This window comes from Protopterus annectens, chromosome 3.part0 (assembly GCF_019279795.1).
Source record: "Protopterus annectens isolate FY-2018-M chromosome 3.part0, PAN1.0, whole genome shotgun sequence".
NCBI lineage: Eukaryota > Metazoa > Chordata > Ceratodontiformes > Protopteridae > Protopterus > Protopterus annectens.
The window spans coordinates 428,789,269-428,812,065 of record NC_056731.1 but is presented as its reverse complement, the minus strand read 5'-3'; positions in this window follow the sequence as shown (position 1 = coordinate 428,812,065).

The following is a 22,797-nucleotide window of genomic DNA, read 5'->3' as shown; positions in this document are numbered from 1 at the left end:
ACAGGGCTTGGATATGCAAATTAGCTCACTTGCAGCCGAAAGGCATGCAAATGAGGTAACTTTGCGATCCAGGAAGCACAAACATGTCCGTGTAAGAGCCGTGTTATCTGCAGAAATGTACTCAGTTGACAACTGAGTACCATTCTGCAAATAGCACAATGGAGCCTTGTCAGCTCCAAATAAAGGTTGCATATGTTCCAGGAAGCATGCCAATGGCCAAATATGGCCGATGTTTAAATGTAGCGCAGTGCCGCGCAAACGGGCTGCGCTAAAAAAAAAAAACAGAAAAATATTTAAAATCCATAAACGTGGGTCTTATGCAAACCATCAATTTACAATGTAAGGGAATAGCAGGCTGAAAACAACATGGCCACCGAGTAGGGGTTGCTAAGGGGGGAAGCTCAGTGTAAGACATGTAACTAAGCATTAGTAGGCAATCCTGTGTAAATGTGTGTTAGGATAGTGAATCGCACTTTTACATTGCAAATGAGCACATTCCCTGGAGTGTAGGAGTAGGATAAGGGGGAGTAACAGATTAGGAGATAGGTGACATCACAGGGGGGTATGTATGAAAGAAATGAAGCTCATTGGAGCAGAGTGGCATGTGAAAGCTGTCAGTTAGACATCATGGAAAGAGGTGTGTCAACAGGTAGACATGGGAAAGCCAAGAAATGGAAGGTGTATACTGTGGATAACACCAAAGTTTCTTGCTGAGCATGCATGCGTGCGTGTGCATGCTGGGAAGCCCGAGTAATATGGAGTGCGCACGTTTACGCCGGAGTAAGCATGTAGAACCCGCTTAAAGACTTGTAAGTGCGTTTGCGCTAGTGTGCGCGCATTTTAACCCGAATAAACAACTTGTAGTCCATCTAAGCATGTGTGCACACATGTTAGCTGCTGTGCGCATGTTTGCCCCTGTATGCGCGTCGCTCCCCCCTGAGGAAACAGACAGGAAAAAGGAAGCACAACAAATTGTAGGAAGCTACCAGGGAATACTAGCAGAGCTAGCAGGTGAAAACAATCAAAATCAGGCAATTACACAGGCAGAACAGTAGCCCAGCCCAGCACTGAAAACTCTGCAAACAACAGTGCAGTATGTGTCTCTCAAGAGACACTGCAACACTGTAGTAAGCTACTAGAAGTGAAAACTGAAAAAGCTTCACTCAGACAAAAAAATGCTAGGGGCTGCCATAGCTGTTATAAGGCGACATATGCAACATGCTGAGGGTGGTGACAATGCAAATGCTGCCGGACAACCCACAGTGAGGAGACGGAGAAGAGTGTACAGGCCCAGGGTCACCTACCAGGGGTTACATGAGCTGGAGATAGTGGATTGCTATAGAGTGGACAGAGACCTCCTGCAGCAAATTGTTGAGCTGTGCAGGCCACGCCTCACACACAGAACCAACAGAGGGGAACCCATCCCAGTGGAAACCAAGGTATGTGTTGGCCTAAGAATACCAGCAACAGGTACCTTCCAGAGCCCAACTGGTGATATGATGGGGATATCACAGGCATCAGCATCCAGGGTACTGCACCAGTTCCTGGATGCCATGTCAGCACATGTCAGCGATCATGTATATTTCCCCAATTCCCGTGAGGTATTGGCCAGCAATATGCATCTCTTCCAGCAAATAGCGGAATACCCTGAGGTAGTGGGTGCAATAGACTGCATGCATATACACATCAAAGCACCAGCCGGTGAGCGGGGTAAGGCCTACATTAACCGCAAGGGCTTCCCCTCCATCAACTGCCAGGTTGTGTGTGATGCCCAGGGCATAATAATGAATGTGTGTGCTGGCTGCCCTGGAAGCTACCATGATTCCCATATCTGGCATCTGACGCAGCTGTACCAGACATTTGCCAATGGGGACATCCCACATGGTCACCTATTGGGGGATGCTGGCTATGCACTGGAGCCATGGCTGATGACACCCATCAGAAACGCACACACACCTGAACAGGAACGCCATAATGAGGCACACGCACAAACACGTAATGTAATAGAGCGTGTGTTTGGGCTGCTCAAGTCATGGTTCCGGTGCCTGGACACATCTGGTGGAGCCTTGCAGTACTCACCAACTACATGTACCCAAATTGTCATGGTATGTGCTATGCTACATAATATGATTCTGCGGAAACAGCTGCAGCAGGACCAGCATAGGCCCGGCCCAAACAGCCCCCCACCATTGCCAAGGCCATCACAGGCAGAGCGTGACTCGGAGGAGGAACAACCTGAGCCTGCCCCAGTAGGCAGAAGGAGGCATGCCCACTATGCCTTGGCCTTGGCAAAGAGGCAATGCATAGCACATACACTGGCTCAGTAGGAACCCTGGAAATGATACATCTCCCTGACTCACACATATAGTAAAAGGGATGCCTAAGTTGACACAACCTGCTTTCAAACATGTACAGGGAGTGTAGTATGTGTATCCAACATAGGCAGCCCTGCAGCACCACCTGAGGCATGATTGCCATGTGTTAAGCAATGTAACACCATGTAGTATATGCAAACTTGATGACCCATGAGTAACATCTTACCCTCACCAAGCATGATGCCACAATATGAAGACAAGATGATCAAGTACAACAATTGGCGTAAGTATTGTTGTTAGTCAAAGGGGATCCAATGCCTGTCAGCCTGGGATGACATGCTGAGCAAGACACGATGCTCCGCTATGGATGGCTTGCACCTATCACCCCTGGCCTTTTGGATACTGGCAAAGGCTGTTGTCCCCCATAGTGCCTTGAATAGGTAAGGCTCAAAACACAAACCCACCTCCATAGGTATCACAAGGGATACGAAACTAGAAGTAATGCTACCCAATGCCAGAAGTCTAAACTGTAACATGCATGCAGTCCAAACTCTCCTCAGCATGGAGAATGTTGATATCTGTGCAGTAACAGAAACCTGATACAAGGCTCCCAAGAGCACCCTAGCACTATCAGATTACACCTCATACCATGCTTTACAGCCCCAAAACATGGAACAAACTACAAAAGGAGGGTGAGTATCAATAATTGTCAAGGATACCCACACCCCCAGGTTGGTGCCACAGCATGAAGCAGCACAGACTATCCACGTGCAAGTAACAGTGGCTAAAACTGCCTCCCAGTTCGTAGCCTGCTACAGACCACCCTCCTAAATCCAGGAACCCCACTTGGCCTACTTGAGAACACATGAAAATATGAAGGTCTCTCCAAACAACATTATATTGGGCGACTGCAACTACCCAAACATAGACTGTGAGCATTATTCTAGCTCCAACACCCTAGGCCAAAGGTTCCTAGACTTCATAAACCAAAATGCTATGGAACAACTTGTCACCACTCCCACAAGAGGGGTAAACATACTGGACCTGATAATCACCAACATGGGGACTCTATGGCCAAGACGAGAAGTGTATCCCTTACTGGTAAGATCAGGCCATACAGTAATCTCACTGGATATTCACATCCTGATCCCAGTCCCTGGCCAGAAAACCACAGTGAAAAACATGTGTAAAGCTAATTATGCACTCCTCCAAACTGAGGTGGAATCCATTAAAGCCCTTGTGCCTGTGGAAAATATGGCCCAGACCTCAGAACCCTTTATGAATGCATTCTATGAACACCTTCAGGAATGCATGGGCTATGCAACCCCAAATAAAACCAAGACCCAATCCTCCAAAGGCAGGCATCCTGTCTGGTGGACCCCAGCCATTAACAAACCATGCAAGAGAAGGAGGAAGCTACTACATGATAGAGCAAAACCCAAAAAGGGAAGGCATCACTGATCAGTATTATGACAAAAAAACTATGGCCACACATAAAATCCTCTAAGGCCAGCTACGAGATAAAAATTATACAGGACACTAAGGATAATCACAAGGCTTTCTTTACTGATGGTAGGAACCTGGGTGGGAATTCCCAGATATGCTCAGAATTAGTCCAAAATGACAAACAATACACCAAACCCACAGACATTGCCAACATCCGACCTGACAGGTTCAGTGCAAACTTCTCCCCCCCCCCCACCAAAAGGCCAAATATCTATCCCAGCAGAGTTCTGGCACCCTGACATTGCAGATGCTCAGGTAACAGCCAGCGTCCCTAAAGCAAAACACACAGCATCAATGGGACCAGATGGTGTCCCAGGCTGCATCCAACATGAAGTCCAAGAAGAATTGAACACCAAATAAAACCACTGCTCAATCTCAGCCTTACCACAGGATATGTACCCAAACAGCAGTGTACAGCAACAGTGGTCCCTCTCCACAAAGGTGGTGCCTGAATGGATCATGCAGACTATCACCCCAGAATCCTGACTAGCATGGTCTGCAAAGCTATGGAAAGGATCATCATGGACCTCAGAAATAAAGATATTGGGGACCTACAGACACTGGACCCTACCCAGTGTGGCTTTCTTAAGGGCAGATCCTACGCCTTAAACCTGGTTGAGTCATTTGAAACAGTCAGCAAGGCCATTGATGAGGGGAAGGTGGTCCACACAGCCTACCTGGACCGTGCAAAAGCCTGCCATACAATACCCCACGTGGTCATTATAGATAAGCTCACCAGCTTAAATATAAACTCCTATGTCACTAGATGGGTTGCAAACCGGCTCAAGGACAGAACTGACATGGTCAGAAATGCTGGAACCATGTCAGAGTCCAAACCAGCTACAACTGGCATGCCACAAGGCTCGGTCCTGGGACTACCCTGTTTGGTATATAATTCTCGGAGGTACAGGCCGACATGGAAGTCCTGTGTCTGAACAAGTTTGCAGATGACTACAAACTGGGTGCCATGTCTGACCCTCCAGCTGACACAAGCATCCTACAAAAGGGCCTCATAGAAACAGACAACTGGTGCCACAGCCATGTTATCAAGCTAAACACAAAAAAGTGTATAGTCATCCCCTTTGGAAAAACAGTAAGTGCCCACCAATTACCACATAGGTGATAACCCATTAAGTACAGAAGAAGTAAAAAGAGACCTGGGGACACAAGTTGATAGAAATCTCGCATTTGACAACCATGTGGCTGTAGTGGTTATAAAAGCATTTCATATACCCACTTAATCAAGAAGGTAATCACATCTAGATCAGGGGAGGTCATCATACCTCTGCAGTCATCCTTCATCAGGCTCACAATTGAGTACAATGCTCCTTGTGGGATGTACCTTAACAGACACCACCAGCAACTGGAAAGACCCCAAATCTGCCTGATTAAACAAACTGCAGCTCCACACAGTGGTATACTGCCTGCCCAGAGGCGATCTGTGCCTGATGTATAAAGCCATGTCCAACCTGGAATCAATGCACATGCTGCACCTTGTAAAATCTGAATCGCATTGAGCTATGCACATGAGAGACCTGATCCTCAGCACTGAAATAATTAGGACATGCTGTAGTGATTGATACATAACCCAGAAGCTCCCTCCACTCTTGAGTAAATTCACAGTCCAGGTTAGCCAGAGAGTTCCTCATTGACTCTCTTCAAGAGGAATCTTGATGAGTGGATGGCAGATTGTAGGTTTACCCTGGGTATCACTTTTATGTCACAGTTAGACAGAGGCACAGTATACTAACCTTGAAAAATGTCATGGCAAACTCCAGTTAAAATGTGTGTTGATGGACAAACACACTCTGACTAGGATTAGAAATGCCCTAGGGCACATAGCCTAGTGTTTCTCAATGTCCACCCAAGTTGCGGAATACACTAGTAATGTTGGACAAGCCTGGTTTAAGTAGGCCATAGCTGAACAAAATGCAACACGGTCATACCTTAGTCTGGTGTGCTCAGTATGACTATTTAAAGCAGTGATGGGACTCAAACCCAGGACACTGTGCACCAGAGTAAAAGGACTGAACTACGATATATATATATATATATATAATAGATATATTCATATACATACATATCTATAGACATTCATATCTGTCTGTATATGTGTATGTATCTATATATATATATATCTATATATGTATGTGTCTATTACATCTATATGTATATACATATTCTATCTATCTATCTATATATGTCTATCTATTTATACATACCTCTCTATCTATGTACATATATATATATATATATATATATATATATATATATATATATATATATTTATATATATATATATATAGATATATATATATATATATATATATATATATATATATATATATACATACATACATACACATACACACACTAACATACTTCTAAACATCCATTGCTGTACAACCTACATTGTGCATTGTACATTGTACTACAACCTACATTGATATGTTCACATAGAAACCTTCAACTACATATGTATGTCCAGCCTTCACTAACAGTTGCAGTATGTCCCTTGCCCTATGCACATCTTCATATACATATAGATACAGACTGCTAACACATATGGAGGGTTCACAGTATGTAGATTATTAGATTATGTAGTTTACATTACCTTTGTTTCTGACAGCTTTTTTGGATGGCTGGCTTGCTGGTTGGCTGGCTGGCTTGATGGCTAGATGGCTTGTTTTTGTTTTTGGTCTTTCTCTCTCTCTCTTTCCCTCCAGTTGCTGCAATGATATTATTGCATGTGTGGACTGGCAGTACAGGCTGCTTTTGTAGGTATCTGCACATGTGCATGTGATGGCCTCTGCACCAATTGTTGGCCAGCATTTACTAATTGCATGCAGCCTGTTGTATGGTAATTGCAGTTCTCACTGTGATTTCAGGACAGTGCTATAAAATGTTAGGTTAGATAGGCGTAGGCCTTTCAGTTTTGCAAGGTGGGGACCATGCTGGTTTGCTGTGGACACTGTTGTGTCAGTCAAAAGGTTGGTATGTCTCTCATATCTAAGGATGTGTTGTAGCCACTGAAATGCATGTTGTACTGAAACCTGACTGTTGCTTCTTCCAGTTCATTCTTCTCAATGTGTATGTTAACTCACACCTAATAATGCTAACACTGTTTACATGGGAGTATGTACTTTCCTGTAGGACTCGTGGATTAACTGGTATACAACAGTAGCTCTTGCAATGTGTTGCTATGGCTTCACTATTTTGCCTTTACATTCGCTCCTTGAAGGCCTGATATTTGTCTTTACTGGAATGTGTTGCTATGGCTTTCCTATTTTCCATTTACATTCACTCCTTGTAATGCATGATATATTTCTTTCAGCAGCAATTTTTATATGTTTGGTGTGGTTTGGTGGCACTGCATGCAGTCTGGTGAGGCCAAGGAATGGGGCTTGACACTTACAAGGGTATCGTATTTTGCTGCTGAGCAGTAGTAGGGCCTTGTACTTTGTACTAACAGTTATGAATATCAGGCACATGCAGTGCTTGTAAACTGCTATAATGTCCTTAGTTTGTTAGATGGCTACATCCTTTGATATTTCTGGGTTGTACTCCTACATGAGGGTGTGCTTGTGGAAGCAATTCTACAGCTATTCGCAGAGTGTGTAACAGGAGACAGGCTGATATGCCTGTGTGTTTCTGACACTTGCAGGCCTCAGATACTCTTGGGTATATATTTGAGCAGCCTCAGGGAACGGTACATATCAGTGGGATACACCTGTGATATATTTCAGATATTCTGCAGTTGTGACTGTGGGGTATTTTGAGCATATGTATTACTACACCATTTCTGACATGCAAGTAGTGTGTACTTTAACTTATTGACGGTCACCATTACATGGGATTCCTCACCTTTCTGCCTACTGTTAGTACATTTTGCAGGGAGTCAGTGGGGCACAGGTAACATTTTTTGACAAATGAAGGACATCCCTGTAAATCAGTCACAGTTGGGATGTCTGGCCTCATACCTATTCAAATATGGTGGTGTTTATCCTGCTCTGATACCGTGTGTGGTTTGTAAGGTGCTACTCTAACATTATTACCTCCTAGCATGGCTGTTTCTCTTATCACACTAATGTAATGCAATTCCACAAGAATTGCCAGTAAAGATACAGGAAACAAGCTTTGTGTAATGGCCTTCCTATATTCCCTTTACATTCAGTCCTTCTATGTCATGATATATTGCTTTCAGCATCAAGTTCTTCTATATCAGTTATGGCTTAGTGGTAAGTCATGCAAACTAGTGTTTCCAAGGTCCTGTGTTCGAGACTGACAGGGGAGTTTTATTTTGCTGATGAGCAGACTACAGGCCTTGTCATACAGAGTGACTAAGGCACTTTTAAGCAGTTGTAAGCGGGTTTGCACGATGCTCACGCATGCGCACAGTCGCTTAGCTATGTGCACACTCGCTCAGCTAAGCGCACACAAGTGCACACCCGCTGACTACTGCTTAAAAGTGCTTACTCTCGCTAACACCCACGCTAATTTCTTTTAAAGAAAAGAAAATGGGGAGATAGGAAAGTGCTGAAAAAGGGGGCACAAAGAGGGTAGGACAGTAGGAAAACAAGCACGGGATGTGCAGGAAGGATGTAGGAAAGGCCCATAGCTGCCCATTTCTTTTCCAGCAATAGCTGTGCATATGTGTGAAATTTCGTGTGAAGTTTGAAACCTTCCACCCCTGAGAGATGGGTGAGGACAATAAAATATGTTGTACAGCCATTGTTAATTATCAGTTGACATGTCCAGCAGACATGTCTGCAAAATGGGCAGCTATGTATGGGGCATAATTTTTTTGTGGGAACAGAGTGCCCTTTTTTATTTTTTTTTCAGGTGAGAGTGGAATGTGAGGTACAGGAAGTAGGTATATTTGGGGAGGTAGGTTGGGGAGGTTAACAGACAAGACAAACAAGATGCATACAGGGGCGGAGTATGACACATGTGGGGGGTAAACACAATTGACGGGGACGGATGCTTGGATATCGCGAGCCCATGAGCCCACAGATGGCAACAGTGGAACTGAGATCCCCACCCATGGGCAGTTACCACTGCGCCTTCACTGCGCAGGATGGGGCTGTGCTGGGGGCTGTATAGGACGGGCAGGCACACCTGTGAGTTGTGCCACCCTCGCCTCAAGCTGGCATAGGGGATCAAGCATAGCATGCCTGATCTCGCCACGCACCACAGACCGGACACTATGGAGGGTGAGTGGATGTTCTCCTCCAGCCACACTTGCAGAGGGGGGACAAGCCCCATCCCCTGCAGCGCTTCCACCCGAAGGTGGTACAGGGCCACTGGAGGAGGTTCTGGCCTGGGCACTGGTGCCAGGTGCACTCGACAGCTGAGGTTGGAGAGGTGGGTCCACTGGAACCCACCTTCCCTGTTGTCCTATGTTTATCAGTATTTTATGACATTTTGGGTTAGTAACAAACAACACCATTCAAAATTAGTTTTAACAGCATGCATCAGTGTTCCCATTAACCAAACACCCATGAATTCCAAACATTGAACAGCAAGCATAACACATGCATATTTAGAACAACAGTACACAATCCAACAGCATGCACAGTTGATTGATGGCAACAGGCCATCAGGTTTGGATATGTGAACAGGGCACATGCATCAATGTACATGCAGATATGTATGAACCAACAGGACAAATGTCCATGGGAATTAATTGTGTATACACATACCCAGTTTGGTGTGGAATGGCATCATTTGTGAAAATGGGGTAGGGTGAAGAAATATTACATTAACAACTTAAACTACCTATACATATGCTGTACATTCCTAGTGGCTACAGATATATATCCCCTACATGTCTTTGTACAGTTTCCTATATGTAACCTTAGTAATGTTGGTGATGGGAATGTTACTGCTACATTAATATACATTCCATTTTTATTCATACATGTTCATATCTGGCTGTGTTCAGGTACAGCATCCTGCTACATTTGATTTATATGGCTCTAGACAACTGTGGATGTTCAGTATTTCATACAACCATACTATCTCCATACTGCAAGGGTACAGCAACATATCCAAATTGCGGGACAGACACATTCCAGGTTCAGTACTTTATTACACCCATTTCACTCTTTGGTTGTGGCTGTCTCATTCATTTCATTATGTACTGACTGCAGTATAACTTTATTCCAGACTTATTACAGCTTTCTTGGTCGATTCATACCCTCTTTCTCACACTCTCACTTGTTTTATTTTTACAATTCAAGATGGTGCTTAATTCTAGGCGTTATTAACATTTCTTACTTGGTTACAACAATCCTTTCCAACAGACTCACTTATTTCATATGGCAGATTTTAAAAGGGGATGTATTTGACACATGTCTATCCTTTGTAGATTGATTACCAGTCATTTTCAGGGTGAAGCAGTTATCTGATATTACAATACAGGTGGAAACTCTATTTCAGACTTGTTTAATGTTTATTTCTGGATTACAGGCAGCATCACTTATCTAATCTTACAGTACTAGCAGAATCTTTCTTCTAGGCTTATTTGAACTTTATTAATATGTAACAACACTGAACTTTTTTACAAGCTGTCTCACTTATATTCTATAACAATTCCAGCAAAATAATTACTAACCTGCCTGGTGGCACAACCTCACCAGCCTATCAGCATAGGCTCGCTGATTCATGGAATGGACACCTGCAGCTGTAATATAAATGAAATAATATTGGAACATACATCTCCATAATATAGGCTAGGATAATTTCTTACATACTTAATTACATGGATACTTACTCAGTAGTGGGGTGTTGGGCATTTGCCGGGCCTCCTGGATCCAACGGTTCAGTTGGTCCTGCTTACGTCTCTTCAGGTCCGCATGGTGGTGACGGACCTGTTCACCAGTCCTTGGTATGCCTGTGGCACTTGTGAGATCATGTGCCAACCGGTTCCACGCCTCTGCCTTGTATGCACCCCAGTGAACCTGGCCCTGCATGAGTTGAGCCTCATGATCATGGACTAGGAGCCAAACCACATATTTGGACTCCTCAACACCCCACCTCTGTGCTCTAAAGCAACTTCCCTCTCCTGCACCTGCCATCTTGACTGCAAATGGGTACCACAATCAGTTATGCTGTGTATTCCCACCTATGGGGCTTATATATGCCGCTTTTCCCGCACTTATCTGTGATTGGGCATTTTGGATATTTATCAGCTTAAGAAAACCTGCTTTGTCATGTTGTCATGCTTCTATTTCCATTCATTTTATATATATATATATATATATATATATATATATATATATATATATATATATATATATATGCTAATACTGCACGGTATCCTGGGTTCAAGCTTGGACATTGCTTTTTTTTTTTTTACTACTGTCTAGACAGGCTAGGAGGTGTGTCTGTGTAAAGGCGGTTTTGATACAGCTTGCTCAACGTTGCACACTGGTAAGCCGGTTGGCGCGATGCGTAGCTCCATGCAAACGGCTTACGCTGGGTAACGTGTTATTTGGCTATGAGCATGCATATTACACTGTGTGAAGTGTTGCTCAGCTATGGGCACTCATTTTAAGCGTGTTAAAGCGGTGCTCAACTCCAGGCACTCATATTACACCTGTTAAACTGCTGCTCACCTGCGGGCAGTCATATTACGCTTGTTAGAGCGCTGCTCACCTATGGGCACTCATATTCGGATTTTTAAAGCCTTGCTCAGCTATGGACACTTATAAAATTTTTTTATATTTTCTTGTGTCAGATTTCTTCAAAAATACATGATCCATTTCATTACATTTTACTTAAATTATTGTTATTATATATATAAATATATGTTAGGGGATTGTTTCATGCTTATTTAACTAAAAATAGAAAATGATGTTGTGGGGGCTCGAACTGTGACTATCTCCTCTTTGGCCAACGTCTCTACCGCTACGCTATTGCTACTTACCTTAATTTGCATATTTAGATCTTATATACTTTTCAATGACTGCTAACTGTGGCTGAGTGGAGGGCATACCCACGCAAACCAGCGCAACTACGGGCAAACATTTTGGAAATTATAAAAAAAAAAAATTAAACTGCTATTTTTACGTTTTACATTACAGTTGGGTTTATAGTCTGTGGGGGCATGTGTGGTGTTGTGTTCCTTGACATTTCCGCGGACTCATTCGTGGGAGTTTACTTTCAGGACTCTGACTCTTCTGGGGGTGTGTCCCTTTGCAGAACTCAGCATTCGGACACACCCCCTACTTTCCTACATGGACCGTGTTAGCCTAGGGTGTGATTCAGCATGCCCTCATGAATATGCATGGCATGCTGATGTCATACCGTTAGACTGCAGCCTCCGTGTAAGACATATTAACTCTTACACAGAGGTTTCGTGAATCCTGCCCACTTGTTTATGTTTAAACATGGTGCACAGCATTCATATGCAATTAGCACTGCTGCTCACTGCACAAACATGTAATTTCCATGTAGGCTTGGCGTGAAGCTTACACAGAGTTTATTGACCCCACAGGCTGGTCTCTGTATAATGATTTATCTCTTTTCGCCATTTATATAACTTTAAAAATAAATTATTATTATATTTTATGCATGCCATTTTGAATTCACAATTCCTTTTGACTCATAAATTCCCTGTTTAAATTATTTTTGGTGGCATTATTTAACTTTGCTTTGTTATAAATAGCTGGATTACTTTTATATGCCTTAAGAGCCTTTCGTTTCTGCTTAAAATATTTGGTTAATCTACATTTTTTACCATAATGGATACTGATTTCTTCTATAGGTATGATATGTAGATTCAATGCATTAATTATACTTTTCTTTGAAAAATGGCTCCTCTGCAGTTCTTATTGGTCTTAATTATTTTCAGTCATCTTATGTATATAAAATCTTATCTTGTTTACTTTATTAAAAAAAAAAAAACTTAGAATGATGAACTTTAGTGATGAGATCAGACATTTCCAAAGATGGACTCATTTTACATTTTAACTAATACTCCATTTTAGTTAATATAAGGTCCAATAAGTTATTGCAATGTGTGTGATATTTCACCAGCTTTTTAAAAATTGTACAAGTCTATCACATCCAAAAAAGTAAGATGAAAAACTTGAAGTAGATTAATACATTTCTCAATTAATAGTTGAATAATTAAAGATTCCTGCCATTGTAGAGGAACTTCAGTAAGGCAGAACAAGTCTGACAGTACCTCAACAGTTAAATAATTTAGAATAACAATATTTCAGCTTTATCTGGTATATGTTGTGTAAACAAAGAAAATGAGCCTTTTTATAAATGCTGTCTAGCTCTGAATTGTTGTAAAATGTAAAAACTATCTCATTTCAGTGATTTAATGTCTGCACTATTCCAAGCTTTAATAACAGCCATAACATCAGTTTTGTTGAGTTTTGTTGAGGTATAGCTAAACTTTCAAGCTTTCTAACCGTGTTATTCAAACTTTGGGAAATGGCATAATATTAAATTATAAGAAAAACAATCTGTAAACAGAAGGTATAGCTAAACATTCAAGCTTTTCTAACCTTATTATTCAAACTTCGGGAATTGGCATACCATTTAATTATAAGAAAAATGTGTAGATACTTGTTCTTTTATCCTTTTAAAATCTAAAAACATTTATACTTTTCTGCAAATATTTTTGATATCCTTATTACCTTTTAACATCAAATAATTTGTTGTCTTGTAATATAGATATCAAGATCAAAAATTACTTCTCAGATTTGTATGACTTCAAAATCTATTTTTGAGCCTTCTTGATGTAAACAATTATTAAACAATTTAGTTTCTGAATACTTATAATCATTAAAACATAGACATGGAGGGGTATTGCTAGAAGTAACATTTACTTAATTATCACTTTTTAGATTATAAATTGCCAGTACTGCATCCTTCATATGTTTAACTGTTATTTATTAAAATAATTTGTTACTGCCACTGTTATTATATCTTTATAGGCTTCTAGTGTTCTTAACAATTTTGGAGTCAAATTAGTTAAATCCACCAAGCAGGATCTTAACAAAGATTTTACTGTGACGTTTTCTGTTTGTATTTCAGTCTCAATTTATATTTTGCATGATAATCAGCAAGTATCAAGACTTGTTTTTGTTCTTTACATCATTGTTATGCACAATAAACTCAGGTATAGTGACTTTCTTTGTGTGATTAATTCCCTGAATTGCATCAGTAATTCCCATCTTCTATTCATACTAAATTGTTCATCTTGCAAGTCATGTAATACAGTAACTTCCTCTTACAAATTCTACAAACACCAACTCCCCCACCCCCATTTTCTCTTACCCTCTTACAGTTTTTTTTGTGAATTCAGGGGATCTGAATCACTGTTTTGATTTACTTTTCTTCATTTGGAGATCTAATTTGATTTGGGTCAGATTCATGAGTGGATAATTTCTGCACTACTGTTGTGTGCTCGTTGTATCATGCCATAATGTGCATAAAATAGTGTGCTATTTTATATTCAGTAAATGGCTCTACACATTGTGTAGAGCTGCCAAACACAGGTAAGTGACACAGTATGCAAATGAAAGCATAATCAGCTGAATTACATGTTAATTAACCAATCCAAGATGGTGGAGCCATTCAGAAAGCTACAAATTAATTGTGTAGAGATGGTGTAGCCCTTTGCTATGAATACCAAAACCTATTGGAATACAGCCGTCATCACTCTTAGAAAAAAAAAACAACAATGTTAGGGGCTGCTGCTGCCTTGCATGAGTATGTGTAACAGGCTGAAATCTGTGTTACTTATGCTGCTAATAGACCTTGTCCAAGGAGAAGGATGTTCAGACCCCACTTAACATATCATGGACTGCATGGCAGTGAAACAGTAGAGTGATACAGGGTTGATAGGGAAAAATCTACAGGAACTCTGCAACCTCTGCTGCCCCCAAATCAGACCTAGGGAAAATTGAGGAGAATTTATACCAGTGGAAACTAAGGTATGTGTAGCATTAAGAATATTAGCTACTGATACATTCCAGAGACCCACAGGAGATATACTAGGGGTATCATAAGCATCAGCCTCCAGAATATTTTACCAATATCTTGATTCTATGTTACAACATGCAAGGGAGTACATCTATTTTCCACACACACCAGAGAAGTAAGCAAAAAATGCAGGAATTATATGCTACAGCACACTTTCCTGAAAGTATTGAGGGCCATAGACTACACTCACATAATAATAAATGCCCCACCTGGTGAACAGGGAAGGACATACATCATCAGGAAGGGATTCCGCTCAACCAACTGCCACATTGTCTGTAATGCCAGAGGGATCATTTTCAATGTTTGTGCAGGCAGCTCAGGCAGTTACCATGACTTAGACATACAGCACACCTCATGGCTGTACACAAAGTTTGCTAGGTGTGATGTTCCACAAGGCCATCTCCTGGGTGATGCAGGTTATGCAGTGGAATCATGGCTCATGATACCCGTCAGAAATGCACACGCACCCTCAGAGGAAGGATACAAATGCCATGCTCAACTAGAAACATTGTAGAGCATGTGCTTGGCATGCTGAAGTCATGGTTTTGCTATCTAGACACATCAGAGGGTGCCCTGCAGTACAACTCTGATACCTATGAAGATATTTCCACAGTTTGTGCCATGTTGCACAATATAATCTTGAGGAAACAGCTGCAAAGGGACATCAATAGTCAGGACCATGCATTCCTAGACCACAGGCAGGGCAGCACTTCTATTACATGCAGACGAAGATTTGGAGGGAGAACTTGAAGCTCCAGAGGTAGTCAACAGATGTAGGTGTGCACAATATGCTCTTTCCCCTGGCTAAGAGGCAAAGGATAGCACACACAATCACCACCTAAGGCTCAAAGATAAGCGCATACAGTCAGCAACTAAGAGGCAAATGAAAGCGCGCACACACACACACACACACACACACACACACACACACACACACACACACACACACACACACACACACAGCAAAGCATACACATAACAACCTAAGCATGTACAAATATTAAAAGTGATGCCATCTGATGTTCATTACTTACCCATGTAATGCCTGTGTACAAATAGCATCAGACAGAGACAGCCCCAAAGCACAGGATTCTTAACTGCAATAATGTCAAGGTAAGCGTGGAACCTGTAGTATATGAACAAATGTGTAAGAAGATAAACTACCTGCATACTGTCAGTCTCATACCTATCCACTCCGTGCGTCAGACATATATGCACCCATATGTCAAACCCAAATGAACAAAAAGTAACAATTACAATTTAATGGGACTACAAACAAGCAGTAATAAATTCAGCATAATAAATGCAATTGAACACTTTAAGAACAAGCAGCAGAAGCAAAATAAAGTAGGAAGAGACACAAATACAGTAAACACAGCTGAATAAAGTGTAATTTTTTAGCTGAGTAGAAAGGGAGGAAACTGACGATAATTCAAGGTTAAAAAAACTAAGAGGGTGGGCCTTTCCAAATAATCTCACTGTACTCAATAGAATGAGCTGATGACTTGTACAATGCTGAGGTGGCAAGTTTAAACAATCTGTAGAAGCTGTTATTCTTTACCTTGGTTCCTTCAATTAGCGGATGGAAAATCTGTTGGAACAGTAGGTTTGAACTTGCAGAAATCCTTTATTTTTTTTTATTGTTTTTTTGTTTTTTTTAAGCATGACACTTGTTCAAAGGTATATGCTAGGCTAATGACCACCAGGACCTTTATAAGTCTAGCAATGCAACCCAAACCAACTGCATTCACTGATAATGTGCATATAGTTTCATGGGTATATACTAGGCTAACAACCACCAGGACTACTTGTTTTCATTAGCTATTTGATTCTTCTTATCTTAAATCCAAAACAGCAACTAACAGACATTAGTCTCTTAGGCCAGTGTTCATACTCCAGGGTGATAATCCATGAAGTACAGCACTACATCATTCACAAATCACAGACTTTTAGGATGAATACATAAATACTGAGGTGTTTTGTTAAACATCCCTCCCTGCTGTAAAAGTGTAATTTGTTTAAGGCATAATTGATATGCAGGCAAGGTGCATAACATATTTGCTTATCAGTAGTGCACAAATACACCTTACGTACTGCTGCAGACAAAAAAGATACATTGTAACTTGCAAAAAAGATGCATTGTTACTTGTTTCACCTTCCATCACATAAATATGCTAAGCTGCATTGCACAATGGTCAGCACTCATACACAACACCTGCAGACAAAAAAAGATATATCGTAACTTGCAAAAAAGATACTTGGTTGTTTGTTCTGTCTTCCTGCTTGCAAACAGGGTAAGCAGCATTGCTTGGCTGTCAGCACTCTGGACTGTAATGACTGTAAAAATACAGCTGCTCACTGGTTTTCCCTTGGACAATAGATGTAAGTTCAGGGCCAAAATATAGGTAAGACAGGATTCTAATTTAGCACACTCCAACTTTTATAAATAACAAGAACTATGTATAGCAGTTGATATCATATGAATTATATGTGCTACTGGGGGTATCCTGACAATTATATTTCTGTAATTAAAAGTTTCTTTTCTGCTCTGGGATGGACTTCGTACTTTACTGATAGTCATCTTCACAACTCACATAGGTTCATAGGTTCATAGGTGTGTACTAGGCTAATGGCCCTGGAGACTTTACAAGCCTAGCCCATAGGATTACCCTGGCATCGTGCCACCCGACCTTAGTTCCTAGTGCTTCTGTCAAGTAGAGCCACTGGAGTGATCCCTGGAGTGAATTTTCAATTTCCCAACCACTCATCAAGATTTCTCTTCAAGAGGGCTAGTGAGGTGCTCTGCTTGACATGTATGGGAAGTCTATTCCAGAGCATGGGCAGTCTCTGGGTTATGAACCTGTCCCTCCAGCACGTTCTGTTGATTGTGGTAATGAGGTTGAGGTCTCTGGAGAGTGTGGTGAGAAGGAATTGGGATTTGTTTAGATGTAGCATTTCTAACAGGGCTGGGTCAGACATGGCTTTGTAAGTCAAGCAGAGATCGCCTCTAAGTAGGCGATATGAGACAGAGAATATAGTAATGCAAGTATAGCTGAAAAACATGCATTATGTGGTCTGACACTGAACTCAGAAATCTTTCTTGAAAGTAATCCAAGTCTATGCATTTCCATTATATTGTCACACATTACTCCTGCATCACATTTGCATAACCCAGGACCTTGTCAGGTCACACACATATATGGTTTACTGAAATGTAACACCACTCACGCTTTAATGTGTCTATATAATTAATGAGCATGCCTGATAAGCACTTTTTTGTGGTAATGAGAGAAAAACACCTAAGTGTAATAATATTCATACTCCTTTTTACATAGGTTTGAATCCCATATTGTACAAATTACTTTTATCAGTGTATTAGGCCTCACAAAATATGTGTTAGGTCATAAAATGTATAACACCAATTTGTGTCTTAAAAGTCAAGTCATTTAACAGGTATAGCATCAGACAAGCCATAAATTAATGCCAAGTGTCACATTACCCTTCCTGTTTCATAAACTGCCTTCCTCTCTGTTTGGCAATGTTGCTCTCTGCTTAGCATCATGCAAACATAGTTGGCATGGTTGTGTGGGTTTGCCGATCGTAAAATGGGATATCATGAACTGGGGGGGAAAACACTTTAACTGTTGCTGGATGACCTGTGCAGACATGGCAGGAGCTGACAAGGATGGTGCCCAATTCAGGGCTCAAAGATGGAGGAGTCAAGAATATTCATTGTACTCCTCATAAAATGCCACAGCCATAGGCTGCTACAGGGGGACTATGCAGGATTTCAATATAAACCAGAGGCTTGAAACAGTCTAGCCAAGGCTGTCCATTCCATGCACTGGGAATCAGTGCAGGCATCTTTACAATCACCTGAAAAGGTGCAAGCAGGCACAACTCAACCAGTGGCTGGATGAGTTTAGGACTGCTGACATCCCACAGTTGTGTAAGTATACAGATGCAGATACTTTAGCTGATATAGAAAGCTGGAGATAGCTAAGAATCACATGCATAATGTTTCTCTCTTTTTCTCTCCTTATTTATTTTTCTGCTGGTCAGTAGATTTCAGCAAACAGGAAGGCCCATGTTGAATGCTTAGAAACTTAAGCATGCATATGTTAACTGTAAAAGCAAGCGTGTGTGCTTTATTCCTTAGCTTAAGGTAATTGTAGGAGTCAAATGTAATACTGCATTCCAATGTTAGGGGTTCAAATCCCACAAGCAAGAAACACATACTAAAAAGTTATTTAATATTAATTTGAACTAAATTGGCATAAATGCAATGTTGTTAACTTAATCTGTATTATTTTTAAAAATGTGTGCAATACATGCATATTGCAAGGATTATTTGGAACAATTCTCAAACCTATTTTGGATTTTTCAAAAGTATAGTTAATGTAAAAGTAAAAATATATTTTTATTGTACTAAATTGTGTATGTGACATATAATGGATCTAATTATCTTTTTTGTCTTTTTTTCCCTCTTACTCCACCCGTATCTCTCTTTTTTTATTTTTATATGTATGATCACACCATTCTGATGTCATAATGATGACACTACCAGTTCCTCCTTCCTTCTCTTCCTTTCTCTCCACTCTCTTCCTTTTTCCTTCCTTCTTCTCTTTCCATTCCTGTTCTTTATCCCCTTTCCTTTCCTCCCTTTTCTTATTAGCCAGAGCACCAGTTACTTCTCTGTTAGTCCCTGCTTTAACTCCATTTCCTAATATTCCCCAACTGCAAAATCTCTTTCCTTTCTCTTAGTCTTTTGCCCATATTTAAAATGCTTAACATCTTTATCATTCATTAGCACTATTGATTGTACTTTACTAGGTGTTCAATACCCTGTGATGCTGTTTAATATTCACTGTATGATTTTCTAATCTAACTTTATTTATCCTGTATGTTAATTCTGATATTTGTTACTGCACTATATGTGATAATATTACACAGTTTATTAATTGAACTATGTATGTTGGAGTGTGTTGGAGTTCTGCCTCCTTGGGCCTTCACTGAAAATGGGATTCATGCCCAGTCAGACTTTCCCGGTAAACAAATGCCAAATCAAATAAAATAAAAAAATAAATAATTTTCTGACAAACAGCAAAATGATTTCCAGCACAGGGAGGTAAGCCAACCACTGTTGACATAAAATATTATATTTTTTAATACAGTATTCACTGGAGTCACTGCTTTTCACATTTGCAGGAATTACCACATTTACTTGTGTAATGCCATCCTGACACCATGTGTAAAAAATAGGTTGATCTGGATTTGAACCCTGTGTTATCTGTGCTCTAAACATGAGTTCCCTACTCTGACACCTGCTGCCACAGGGGACAACTAGGGAGGAGGTGTATTTCTTATATTCAGTACTGTCCAAAGTGCTGACAGCCATGCCTTGCCACGTAGCCTGTTTGTAAACATATCACTATTTTCCCATTTAAACAGAGAATCAGTTTTGCTTGTCGCTTAACTCTGTGCATACTGGGAAGACAATAGCAACAGTTCTTAATGCCATAAAAGTTATGACACATTTCAAATATGAACTGCAGTATGAACACCATAGTATCTCTCAGCTATTTCTCCCATAGAGAATATGCATAACTACTTCTCAAGTTCAAGCTGTATTCATTAAATGTGAATCTCGCATGTGCAAACACTTTGCCATCGTTAGTGCAAACCAGTTGCTCAGAGATGCTCTATGCAAAGAGATGTTTGATATGTATTACAATGTTTATTGCCTAGTTGTTCTTCATCCCATCAAAACTGATGTAAAAATACAAAGGGAAGAGACTTGTTATTGATTGAACACTAATTTACTCAGACTCATGTGTGCCCTGCACCCATGCACTTGAAAATGGGTATGGCAGTAACTGGTCAAATATCAGCTACACTACAAAAGTAAATAGCACAACTGCATTGGTACATTATTTAAAGATTTATACTGATTCTATACATACACATTGAGGTTGTCTTATGCATGTCTTACTGTGGACATCAATTCATCACATTATAAACGCATGTAACTTAACATTTGAATGTGTGTGTGTGTGTGTGTGTGTGTGTGTGTGTGTGTGTGTGTGTGTGTGTGTGTGTGTGTGTGTGTGAGAGAGAGAGAGAGAGACTGAAAGTGTGTAATGTACACAGCATAGTCAGAAACAGGTGCATTTATGTCTCAGTTCTGTGACATTCATTCCTGACAGCTTATTGCATATAATTTTAGAAGCTATTTTTTAAAGTATATCTGCACATTGGAACCAAAACAAAAAACCCAAAGTTCAGACTTTACACATCAGCAGGGTATGGTACCTTCATCATAGAATGATGAAGTCATCATCTATAAAGACCACTATGACATGGAAAAATCAGACTTTGGTGATGATGAAAATATTAACTAATGTGTTCTTCAGATGAGAGCAAAATAGATAGGGTTCAATTAACACAACAGTCAAATTGTGTGTGTGTGTCTGTATGTGTAAGTGTGTGTGTATGTGTGTAGGTGTGCGTGTGTGTGTGTGTGTGTGTGTGTGTGTGTGTGTGTGTGTGTGTGTGTGTGTGTGTGTGTGTGTGTGTGTGTGTAGTCAAAAGAGCATGAGTCTATATCTCTACTGTCAGCAACCAAGTCTCATGGAGAACAAAAGTTTTACAGTTGTAAATGCCTACACAGTCATTTCATATAAGCCTCCTGACATCTTCTCCCAAACATACACTGATAATGTCATCTTCTATAAAGTGTTCTGCAACAGTATAAAAGTCTGATTTGTACTGTGGGGCTCGCATTAACTATTGTATTCTATTGCTTGTGTAACTAGTTAGTTAAGAGATCTAATCTCACTGCAGTCAACTTGTTTGCTTTTGCAGACAGAAGCCCATGAGTTTGTAGTCTACTGTCAGCAATCAAGACTTATGAAATGCAAACATTTTTACAGTCATATATGCCTACATAGCCATTTCATACAGGCCTCCCAACGACTTCCAAATATACACTCATGATGTTATAAGGTATAAATTGTTCTGCAATATTATACAAGTCAGACTTCTGCTGTGCTGCTTGTGTTAAGTACTGTGTTCTCTGGCTTGTGTCGCTAGTTAGGTAGGGGTTCTAATCTCACTACAGTCAACTTTTTGTGTGTGTGTGTGTGTGTGTGTGTGTGTGTGTGTGTGTGTGTGTGTGTGTGTGTGTGTGTGTGTGTGTGTGTATGTGTGTGTGTGTGTGTGTGTGTAGTCAGAAAAGCATGACTCTGTATGCTACTGTCTGCAATCAAGATGCGTAGAGACTGAACATTTTTTACAGTCGTACATGCTTACACAGCCATTTCATACAGGGCTCTCAGTGTGCTCTTCCAAATATACACTGATGATATCAGCTGCTATAAAGTGTTCTGCAGCAATGCAAAAGCCAGACTTGTGCCATGGTACTTGTGTTAAAAGTACTGTGTTGTGTATATAGCAAGGTAAGGGTTCTAGTCTCACTGCAATTAACTTGTGCTGTTCAGTTCACATTCTAGAGACCATTTTAGAACAGCATGTTATACACTCCTCCTACAATTTTCTTCTCATGAGACACTAATGATGTCATCTGCTTTAAAAAGTGTCATCTGACACTATGAAAATCAGACTTGTGTTGTGGTGCTTGCAGAAAATCCTGTATAGATAGCTAGGTAGGATTTCTATTCTCACTATGGTTAACTAGTGTATGTGTTCAATTAGTTCATATCCTGGAAACCATTTTAGAACAGCATGTGAGACATCCCTACTGTTACTATCTACATTTCATCAGGCACTGATGATGTAATTCAATATGAAAGTCAGACTTATGCTGGGGCACTTGCGATAAGTACCGTGTTTTGTAAATAGCTAGGCAGGGATTTTAATCTCACTGCAGTCAACTTGAGTATGTGCTCACCTTTGGAGACAATTTTATACTGATATGTGACTACATATCTATGTTAGACACTCCTCCAAA